Below are 12,768 nucleotides of genomic sequence, written 5' to 3'. Positions count from 1 at the left end.
TGTGAATTTGCAGTCTGATTTTGACCATTCAAATATTTTAACACTGGTGACCAGATAGAAAATGACTACTTTGATGCTTTTAATTGCATTTAATTGGCTCATGTAAACATTCTAATTACTCATTTGAAAGTGTGACCGTTCATAATGCAGGTTTTCCCTTGGAAAACCTTTCAACAAACACCTAGCACACTCCTGAGCGACTGACGCATCAGACCAAAATAAAAAAATAATAAAAAAAACAGATAAGTAATGAATTATTTTTCTTTCACCCATAACAAACAAATAAATAAATAAATAATGCTCAGTGCCCATTTTGCTGGCCTTTTCCCCGGGCTCCTCTCACAATTCTGTAATAAATCCCAGATCTCAGCTGCTGCCAAAAATGTCCTGGCAATCTGCATATTGTTACTGTCACACTACTGCACAGCCATATCCCTGCTTCATTATTTCACTTAGCCAAATCTCCCCCTACAGTCAGCGCCAAAGTTATACGCACATTTAATGAATTGTCAGCAGCTAATATTAATAAGATATTGAACTTGCAGATCACTATACAATAGGACCTAATTAACAACAGGTCCAATCTCTTGTGTAAATCCGTTGTCACCTCTGCAGCTTTCATTGAGTGCTTGTGTGTTTGGAATGATTGATGGGCCGTCAAATGGTGGACCCAGGGATTATTTGACTTCTAAATGGAATAGCCGATGTACTTACCAAGCATACTTTAGCCAATCATTCACATAATACACCTAATAGCCTTGTACTCCAGTTATATCAGATGAAATGCACATTATTATCTTTTGCTTGAAATGTTATGAACAGCAGCTATGCTAATTATTTTCCATTTGCTTTTCTGTCTCTATCTCGTGATGCCTATCCTGAGGCATAGAGATTATGCAAGCTCCAGTTTGGATCCAAGCTCTTATGAAGATTTCAAATGCCCCAACACCTGTGAAGAGATGACGCCAACCACTGCCAGGACTTCAGAAGACGCCAACTCTGAATCACCCATGCACCACTGCCAATTATTTTTATTTCGTCAATCATTATGATCACAACTTGTAATAATTGCTTTAATGGGATCATTGTTTCTGCTTAAATGAATACATGATATTAGCTAACTGCATGATTTGTATTATCTTAGAACTGTACATTTTTGACGTTTGGACATTACTTTGACACAGTCACCTCTGATAACAGATTACTCCAAATTGTAATGTAGAAACATGTTTTTTTTTTTTTTTTTTTCTGTAAAGCTGTTTTCAAATGATATGTATTGTGAAAACCGCCATATAAAGTAATTGAATTGAATTACCACTGCAAGGCTCGACCTCAGTCCTTTTGTTAACTAATTTAACCAATACTTGATACTGCCACCATTACAGTTCTGGGTTCAGATGATTTCACACTGTACATAAACAAAAACCAGTCACGTTTTATTAAAGTTTGGCAGGGTTTGGAACAGGCCTCTTCATAGAAATGATAAATAAACTGCACAGACAACTAAAGTTCCAATAAAATTGGAGGGGAATAAATAAAAAACTGTAATGTGCCTGTGTGAATTTGCATTCTGACTTTGACTATTTATATATTTTAACACTGGTGACAAGGTAGAAAATGACTACTTTGATACTTATAATTGCATTTAATTGGCTCATGTTAACCGATAACAATCACTCAATTAAAAACTGCAACTGCTCATAATGCAGATTTCCCTTAGCAAACCTTAGAGCAAACATCTAGCACACAAGCACATCAACGCTTATGTGAAATAATTAAACCTATATACCACTAAAGAGTGCAACAGACTGGTTCCATAAGTAAAAATTCCATTCATTTTCTCCATATATAGGGAAATTGATTTCTAATGATAACTTATTTACCTTTAAATACAGTCCAACTGTGAGCTACAAGGTTGTTAATCAATGGTATTCACATTATTTCAACTTAGTTGTAATCATGTTTAACAGCAGAATTCATGGTGAAAACTATATCATTCATGAAACACCAACAATCAGAGAGTCGTAAAACATGCCAAAAAAGCTATTTAGCCCTGCCCACTCTTATTAAGCACTGCAAATGATGTCGAAATCGAAGTGATTTCCCATGGTTTAATGGGATATATATATATATATATATATATATATATATATATATATATATATATATATATATATATATATATATATATATATATTAAGACTTCAGATGCAAAAGCCTCTAAGTGCCATCTGAAATTTTCTTCTAAAATGATCATTTTTATCAAGCTTGTATGTTTAGGTTCAGTAATTTCACTTTAATGGCAATTAATAGGTCCTTTTCATTGCCATTAAAGTGAATTAACTGAACATTTGAACATACAAGCTTCATAAAAATGCTCATTTTAGAAGAAAATTTGCATCTGAAGTCTTCATATATATACACACACTACCAGTCAAAAGTTTGGAAACATTACTATTTTTAATGTTTTTGAACAAAGTCTCTTATGCTCATTAAGGCTGCATTTATTTTATAATAAATACAGAAAAAAATCAATAATATTGTGAAATATTATTGCAATTTAAAATTATGGATTTCTCTTTTAATATACTTTAAAATATAATTTATTTCTGTGATGCAAAGCTGAATTGCCAGCATCATTACTCCAGTCTTCAGTGTCCTTCAGAAATCATTCTAAAATGCTGATTTGATACTCAGTTATTATCAATATTGAAAACAGTTGTGCTGCTGAATATTTTTTTGGAACCTGTGGTACTTTTTTCAGGATTCATTGATGAATAAAAGGTTAAAAAGAACATCATTTATTCAAAATATAAATCTTTTCTAACAATATAAATCTTTACTATAACTTTTCATCAATTTAACACATCCGTGCTGAATAAAAGCATTAATTTCTTTCAAAAAAAAAAAAAAAGAAAGAAAAAAAAATACTGACCCCAAACTTTTGAATGGTAGTGTATATTGTTACAAAAGATTTATACTTTAAATAAATGCTGATATTTCTTTTAACTTTTTATTCATCAAAGAATCCTGAAAAAGTATCACAGGTTATAAAATAATATTAAGCAGCACAACTGTTTCCAACATTGATAATAAATCAGCATATTACAATGATTTCTGAAGGATCATGCGACACTGAAGACTGGAGTAATGATGCTGACAATTCAGCTTTGCATCACAGAAATAAATTATATTTTAAAGTATATTAAAATAGAAAACCATAATTTTAAATTGTAATAATATTTCATAATATTATAGTTTTTTTCTGTATTTATTATGAACTAAATGCAGCCTTAATGAGCATAAGAGACTTTGTTCAAAAACATTAAAAATAGTAATGTTTCCAAACTTTTGACTGGTAGTGTATAAGGATGTTAGTTACAGCCATGATGGACTTGTTCAAGTCCATTATGTCAGATGATGTCTGACTATAGGTAGATGAGTATGAAACCTAGGCCAGGGTTGTAGGGGAAGGTCACCCCATAAAAAGAGGAGTGCAGGCTTTAAATCACATCCCTCATTGTTGGCTGTCTTTTATCCGACATCCTTGGAGGTCATCATGCGAATGCGGACGGCTATCTCATAACTAATGAATATCCATTCCAGTGTCCTCTCCTCCAACGAAGCACCTCCTCACAGCTGGCTCTGAACGGAAGGTCAAGCAGCATATCTCTGAAGATAAGACTGTGCGATCACAGGTGGAAAACAGATAAAGAGAGAGAGTAGGGGATAGAAGGAATAAGAGAAAGATACCCAGGTTTGTGCAGCTAATAAGCTTAGGTAACGCTTTGATTTGATATGGGTCAGGGTCACATTGCACTCCTTTTAAGATGAAATAAAGATGGGAAAAAAAACTATTCATTTATCAGAAAAAGAGAGAATAGCAAAGGTCCGATCACTCTCCCCCTCAGCCCAGCTCAAAGCAGAGCCGGAAAATTGAGATGTACTCTGACTTTTGCACCAATAGATTTGCACCTGATTCTTGGCCCATTGAGAAATAGTATGGTTGTGGTTGTCTCTGAATTGGCTTCGTGCTAAAATACTCACCAAATTAACCCTGGGATGTGCAATATTGTGTCTCCAGCACAATCCTGACCACAATTAACCACTGAATTTTTATTCATCGTAGTCATTCAGTCATTCAGCGCTTATTAAAAAGGACATGTTGTAATAATGGCTAAGGACATCCCAGTTATGAGAGAGGTGTAAGGAATATCCACTAAAGCAGAATATATATTCTGCCTCATGCTATCTCCCTTACCAACTATCTCCCTTATGTTGTACCGCGTGCAAGCTCGGTTGCTAATTGTTTCCTGTTAATGAACCTGCGGTTTAGAGTGGCAAGTCTAAGCAAGTCTGCAAACAACTGCTTTAGTGACAAATTGTTCCAAGCAGCAAACCCTTAGAAGAAAGGGAAGAAAACACAAGTGAGACTGCAGAGAGATAAAACGAAAACCACGCTCTGTGGCGGAACAATGTAAATGCTCTCTTCATCTATGCTATATATCCCTGTCCTCTTACGGCATTCATTGTTTTTCTCAAGTCATTCTATTCATTCCCTTTTGTTCTAAAATGTCCTTTATGGCTCCAGACTGTGGCTAGAGTTCACAAAGGCAACAAAAATAAAAATGTTCAACAATAATTTAAAATCTCTATATGCAGCTTTGTCATATAGCTTCTCGTTATGCCTGACCATACAATGTGAGCCTGGATCTCCATTTCATGAAAAATGCCTATCTGTAAGCAATAAGGTACGAGAGGCTGTGCTGTATCGTGAATAAGTCACGGCTGAAGGGCGTTGTTGATGTGAAGCGGAGTGCCTGCAACCCCTTCATCCGTGACTTATTCTAGATATAGCACCAGCCTCAAGTCCGTTATTGCTTTTATAAAACGGTTACCACACAATACAAATACAATGCAACTTTCATGAAGTAAAATAACTAAAAGCCTTCCTACCGCTGAAAAAAGTAGTCCCTGACCGTGAACAGCAACAGAAGTTACATTATTAGATGGCAGCAAAGACTGTCTTTATGAGTGTGTCATTCATTAGCGAAGGCTTTTATATTGAAAAGACTGACAAATGCTGACTAGTGCTGTCAGTCATGGGAAAACCTTAACTGTTAAAAGGACAAGATATTGCAGCGGACATTTAAACAGATTTTTTTATTATTATGAACATAGGACTGACCTGAAGGAAAATGCTCTATCTATCTATCTATCTATCTATCTATCTATCTATCTATCTATCTATCTATCTATCTATCTATCTATCTATCTATCTATCTATCTATCTATCTATCTATCTATCTATCTATCTATCTATCTATCTATCTATCTATCTATCTGTTTTTTTTTTTTTTTTTTTTTCTGGAGCCCTGACCTTAATTATAGTCCCCTTTATAGTCCACCACTAAAACACACTTTCTCTTTTCATCCTCACGTCTGTAAACACCTTGACAGTCTATTTCCCAATGCACAACAACGCAGAGACAAATCGCATTACTCACACTTTGCTTTGCCAGAGACTCCCACTGTCAGGTTGAGGCTAATGGAACTCGATTTGCAGGGGTCTGGCAGAAGCCACAGAATGACAGCCAATAGAGGGTCAAGATTGAGATGGAATGAGCATGTTTATATGAAAGAGATCAGAGGAGGATGTTGTATGGGGAGGTGGATGGTAGGAGTTTCTTTAATGCTCCAGCCCTGAGTGGATGATGGCAGGCAGAGTCTGTCTTTAGCTCTCTGCCTGTGGAGTGATTGATATGAAAAGAACTACAGAAGCGCCATGGGGGCGGCTCCCCCTGCCCTCGCCCATACGACATGCACTGCTTCCCCTCTGCAGTCAGCCGGGCTGCCCCCTCCGGCCGACAGTGATGGAGAGGAAGGGGTGGTGCGGGAAGCGAGGGGATGATGGTGGGGCATTACAACGCGGCCCCTCAGGACAGACCTCCCTCCACCCTCCATCACAGTAAGGTTCCTCTTCACCTCATCATTCCATCTATTCTCATCTGTCCATCTATCTCATCAAAGGCTTGTGACATGATTGTAATTATGAGGTAGAAGTAAGAGGCGGACGCTCTGCTAAATCACTATCATTATCGTCATTATTAAGATGATTTACCATTATAGTGTTTTTATACAACAGTTAGATTCAGTTTTCTAATTTGATTAGACAAGAGGAACTCCAAAAGTGATGATCTTTAGCATAACATCACTTTTCTGTTTTTTTGTATCATTAAGTTTGTTTGTGTTTGCAGCGTTGAAAACAGGCTTCCAAACAAAACAGTTGACCCTGCTATGGCTTCCTTTTGCATACCCGCAAACTCCAAAGTGGTAAAAAAGGTGACATGTTTCCAAATTAAATAGTAGTAGGGGGGTCTAGGGGCATCCTCCCCCAGGAGAAAAGTTTCGTGATTTTAACATGTAAACTAAGCATTCTGGTGCACTCCCACAAGAAAATAAATGGAAAAAACAACATTTGATTCAAGTAAAAAAACAATTTATTGACACTAGGGCTGGGTATTGACACAAATTTCACAATTGGAATCAATTTTGATTCAGAAGCTTGCTATTTGATTTCAAATAATGATTCATTTGGGGCCTATCCTCAAAGAAAAAATATCTCTCAACTAATAATGTAAACTATAGGGAACCACAGCTGGTACATCATTTCATTATTAAAGGTTAAAATTAATTGATTTGTAAGGCACTTACATATAAATTACACATAAATAAGTTTTTATAATAACGTTATAATAAATTTCTAATGACATAATTATGTTTCTAATCATTTTTAATACTATGTTTTACTCGTTTTTAATATCGGCTTAAACATTTAAATGGTGGCCGTCATACACTCAAAAAAAAAAAAAAAAAGATGCTGTTCAGTTTATTTAAACAATTTATTTTGATTCAACACCATTGTATCAGGTTTCTGGTTTAAATGTGATTGATACATGTTAAATTGACTCTGATTACTCTTTGACTTAACTTGATGTTTTCATATTGGAATAACATGTTTCAATCAAGTAAACCCAACCAGGACTCAGTCAAACAGGATTTTCACTTCCCATCATGCTTTGCAAAGGGGCTGAACTAGGAGTGTAAATGTTGAAATAAAGTGTTATTTTAAGCAGTTTTTAGGAAGATGAGAAAATGGAAAGACTTTTTAATGTTTACTGTTCTATTATGTCGGTATTTAAAAGTTTTGTTAATTAATAGTTTTGGGGTTACCATTGTGGTGAATTGTTGCACTTGTGCTTGGGTTGAGGACCTGCTAACAAACTTTCAAGTTATTTTCATAAGAAAGTGATCAGTGTGGTAGTGCTCTGGGTTGCATTTCCCAAAAGCATTGTAAGCCTATGTTGATTGTAAAACCATTGCCACCAATGGACTTATGATCAAATTAGGCTTTACAATGTTTTTGGTTAAGGCAATTTAGGATGAATCCAGTATCACATCTAGATTTTTAACACAGAACATCACAAAAGTTATATAAATCACAAAATTAAACAAGAAGAATTAATTGTAAAAATCAATGTATATGAAAACAATTTTTTTATTTATTGCTTTTTATTTATTTTCCAAAACATTGCAAATTAGTTGGACTGACACTATTAAATTAAGTTGTGCCCAACCATAGTAAATAAGTTGAATCAACCTTAATAAATTAAGTTGACCCAACCTAAGTACATTAAATTGGAATAACAGAATTGCATAATGCTGAAATAAAGCAACTTAATCATGTGGAAATCCTTTCCATGATTTTTTTATGTTCGTTCAAAGATTTATTTTTTTGAGTGTAAAACGGTTTTATACATTCAGTACTGAAGCACATGTTAAGTACATGAATATGCAATGGCCTGTAGTCACAGTGGATATATATCAAAATGCTCCTCTCTAAGTTGTACTGGATCTTTCAACATACCTTCAGTATTCATTCATCCTTCTTGTTTATTTCATGTTGTAAAGCGGAAGAGATGATCGGTTCACGTGCGCTCTGCCTCTGTTTGAACTGAAGTGCTACAGCGATGTGTCAGTCACACCACAGAGCACCAAAAAAGATCATGACAGCTCGAGAGACGTTTATGTTCTCACTCAAGTCTATGGGAAAGTAGCCCTTTTTTGATTTTCTGTGCCTGCAAACTCACCCTGACACCCCCCACCCCCGAAAAAAAAAAAAAAAACTCTTTGGATCTACACGATTCACATAAATGACGTATTTGGATACAAAACGGTGGATTTCGCCAAAAAGCGACCAGTTTGCAGGTATGCTTTTGAATTACTTTCTTTGGCAGCATTGTAAACCTGAATAAGGCTAACTCAAAACATGCATCAGTTTGTTTTTTTTAGGTATGATGTTCCCAATTTTACGTAAATAGAACTGTCAAGTTTTGAGTTTGTAGTACTCAAGCATGTTAATTACTCCTAAATTGCTAAGTACTGAGTTAGCTAACTCATACATTTTGATAGCAATTAACAGAAAACATTTAGTTAATTAACTTTTTTTTATGTTGAGTTTTTGAAAAACAAATGAGTTATTTAATTCACTGTAAACCCTAATAAGAAAATTCAGAAAAAGCCAACTTTCTAATGTTCTAACATGTTAACAATAGGTTGGTATAACACTTACTGAATGAGCACAGCATCTTAAAACATGTAACTTACCTGCTCTCAAAAAAAGCAGCTTGCGCCACTTGTCACCATGATGGTAACTGTCCAAAAACCCATTAACAGAAACTCACTACTAAATCTCCCTCACCATTAATCTTGAAAAAAATAAGAAGAAGAAGAATAAAACAAATAAAAATAAAATTAAAAATTATATAGCACTTGATTTTAGCATTTACTCTCTCTGCCATGGGCAAAGCATGCTGGGAAATAGAAATCCCAGCCCAGTTTCAGTTAAACTTAAGTTAGCCTAAATTAAAAGAAATTAGTTCATACAACTCAAAACAATGAAAGTGTTCAGTTTACTTGAAATATGTCACTGCTGTGAACTTAAAAGAAAAAAAAAAGTTCTAAATACTCATAATGGGTAATTTAACTGAACTAATGTTTAATTTAAGTTTGTACTCAAACCAATTAAGTATTTTGAGCGTTAGGGTTTACACTGAGAACAAAGCGAAATTATATGCTATTTCATATTTATAGTATTTATTATAAAATAAGTAATAAAATAAATGTATGGAAACCCATTTCTGCCATAAAAAGTCAAAATTATGAGATATTAAGTCATAATTATGAGATAAAAATATGACAAAATGTGTCAAAAATATGACAAGTCACAATTATGACATAATTGTAAAAACTATGAGAAATAAGTCATAATTATAAGAGACTTTTTATATCATAATAATGAATTACTACAACATGATGTCTTTTCTTTTGTGGTGGAAAGGGGCTTCGTCTATCTAAATGCCTATATTTCCTATCATAAAAATGATAGGAAATATAGGCATTTATTAGGCAGCAGTCTAATAAACGTGCTGCTGTGATGTCTGTCATTAGTAATCATTGTTAATCAAAGAACAAAAGACAAAGAGAAAATCACTCACTGCTCTTGACTGAATAATTTTTGTAGTAATCCTTTAATAAGGATTAATCTATATTTAATTTATAATTTCTGCATTGAATACTGTGATGTGTTTGATAACTTTATTCAGTTTCTGTATATTTCCTACCTGTTAGATCAAATATTTAAAATGTCTTTGTTGTAATTTGGAGATTAAAGGTGCAATATGTAAAAATGTACAGTAAAATATCCAAAAACCACTAGGCCAGTGTTATATATTTTGTTCACTTGAGTACTTACAATATCCCAAATGTTTGCAACTATTTGTAAATTGTGAGAAAATTGCAATTTTAACCAAGGCTCCGGGACGTGTGAGGAGTCGCCTGTCAATTGCATCATACCCACGTTACCCTCGGTTTCCGGTTTTATTTTGTAGAAACCATGGAAACACCAAAGACGCTTTAATATTTACATGTTTTAATAGACAAGGGAACAACTGTTTTGATATATTTGTAGACAGAAAACAAATTATTGTTATATAGCTAGCTCAACACGTTTAGTCTTATTGTTTAAATCTAATTTTCTTGATTTTTTGCGAGTACCTCAAATGTATCTAATATGATAAGCAGAGCTGCGTTACCTCATACTCATGACCGGGAAAGCGGAAGCAGAACCGGCGACTGTGTCATAATAAAAGTTCCGCTGGTTGCAGCATATGTTGCGCAATCGCTCCAGCGGCCTCGTTCAGCTCCCACAACACTCGGTCCTGCTCTGCTTCATACTACAGTAACGTTAATAATCGCATCCATGAATATGATTTCTTCCCGATTATTTTCCACCGGCCGTTGAGGTGAAGACCACATGACCCAAGATTCCGCGCTCAAACTTGCCGTCATCAAGCTACGCCTTTGATTTTAATAGGCCTCTAGCGACCTCTAGCGGGCAGAAAAAATTACATATTGCAGCTTTAAATGTGAAACTATTACAATATAAAAATATATTAAAAACTTTAATGTTAGGTGTGATTAGTTATTTTTTATCGATTGACAGCACTAATATATCAGGAATATGCTTTGTGTTAGTTTCTGTTTCCTGTGACCTAGCTTTCTAGTCTGTGTCATCCCCATTCAGTTCACCTGTTGTTAAACAATTAGCTCATTAGTTCCTTCATTTGTTCTGGTATTTATACTCCCTGTGTTCTTGCAGTCTTTGTCCTGTCTGTGTCATTGCTGTTAAGGTGTTGTTATATCAGTTTCCCTGAGTGTTCCTGAGTATTTTTGTATTAAACACTGTTTCTTTGGATTATTCCTGTCGCTCAGAATTAAGCGTACAACAGGAATAATGTGCGTGTGTGGAAAAAAAAATGTGGCAATAACTGCAAACTGTGCATCCGGCTTTAAAGAAAAAAACGTTTTTCGTTCATATCACCTACACTGAGAATGCCTAAACAAATCTTCAAATGCTTATGTTCTCCCACTACGTGTGGGATTCCTTCCATCAGCAAAGAGAACCTTGGAATAGCTGGAGACTGCAAGCACTGTTCCTAATCATCATACAGAGATGTGCAGCAGTAGGCTAATCTCATTTTTAACATTACATACAGCGCCTGCAGTTATGTGCCTTCCTCATACTGCAAACCGCAAGCAAAAGTGAGGTGGAGTCAGCCTTAACGGAGAGATAGGATAAGCGGGGGGGATATAAATATATGGTTCAGTGCTATAATATACACAAACTTTGAGTGATTAGCATTAACAATTAGTGTATGCACATGCCTCTCTGACCTTCTGTCAGTCATTATGGCCACATACCGAGAAACTCAGTAATGCGTAAACAGGTTGTCCTTTAAAAGAATATTCATAGCTATGGCATTTTCTTAGGAGGAAAGCAAGGTATATCTGGAATTTCCGCACAGAAGTTCCCCAGTGTCTAGGTCATGAATTAAACTTGTTACTTATTCCAATGCGCCAGCAGATGTATAAATAGATCTTTCTATTTATCCTTCCCGTGACGCTCTCCCTCAATAAGGGACTGTGCTGTTTTTAATGTTATTTTCACCTTTATATTTTCAAGCTATCTCAGTTTTTCTCTCTATCATCACATATTCAGCTGCCTTCAGACTGCCTGACTGTCTGGCTGGCAGCAGGTGAGGGCTTATTTCAAAACCCTGTCATTAGACACTTCATTTGCCTGCACGGAAGAGCCAATATTTACAGTTGGTGAGGGCGGCCACTGTGCTGTGGAGTAAAACCTCTGCTCTATCGGGCTAGAGGCTGATAACACTGACCCTCAGTCAAGCACTGGCCTATAAGGGAGCCACTCGGGGGCTCTGTAAATCCTCCTCATGTACACAGCTGCAGTGGAATGAAGTAAAGAACCATTCAATAAATAACCCTTGACAAAATGTGCAGCAGAGTTTGAACGGCTGTGAAACTTTTACTGAATGCATCTTAGTTTTGTTGATACATTTCTCATTAACTCCAGCAGTGCGAAGCTGTCATTTTTGAAAACACTATTTCGTTTCATTCGGTTTAAAAATAATAGTCTTTATAGTATGGTGAATTTCAGAGTTTGTAGATTAGTTACACTTTACCAGGTTTAAAGGAAATAGTTCAGTCAAAAACTACAATTCTTAATGCATCCGTAGACCACAAAAGATGGTGTCTGGCAGGATATTCATGCTGCTCTCAATGCCTGCATTACAGATGTCAAACCTGTGGTGACATGTCTTAATGTACCATATTCAAAAATACTCTTCAAATGTCAGAGATTTATCTTTTCTTTTTGAAAGATATTATTACTTTTATTCAGCAAGGACACATTAAAAGCTGTCCTTCTTAACTTTCTATTCATTAAAGCAGTGTTTCCCAACCCTGTTCTTGGAGGCACACCAGCACTAAACACTTTCCAACTCTTCCAAATCAAACGCACCTGATTTAACTCATCAGTTTGTTAGTAGAGACTCCAAGACCAGGGCTGCGTTCCAGTTCGTTTTTTTTTTTTTATGCCCTTCCCTCGCTAACTTCCCTCAGTCTCGTTGACTCGGATGTACGTCATTGCTTACATTGCATGAGTGCCCACTACTGGCGGAACCTTTGCAGTGGGCTGAATTGGAACGTCCTTGATCACTGTCTTGGAATCCGCTATGTTCTCCATCACTAAGTTGGTTTATTATTAATTTTTTACCCTTACGAAATTGACTAATGCAGCATTCTATATGCATACACTGCCCTCCAAAAGTTTGGAAACACACCTGG

This window comes from Megalobrama amblycephala, linkage group LG23 (genome assembly GCF_018812025.1).
Source record: "Megalobrama amblycephala isolate DHTTF-2021 linkage group LG23, ASM1881202v1, whole genome shotgun sequence".
Taxonomy (NCBI): Eukaryota; Metazoa; Chordata; class Actinopteri; order Cypriniformes; family Xenocyprididae; genus Megalobrama; species Megalobrama amblycephala.
The sequence above is the reverse complement of the archived record's forward strand: the minus strand, read 5'-3'. Positions refer to the sequence as shown.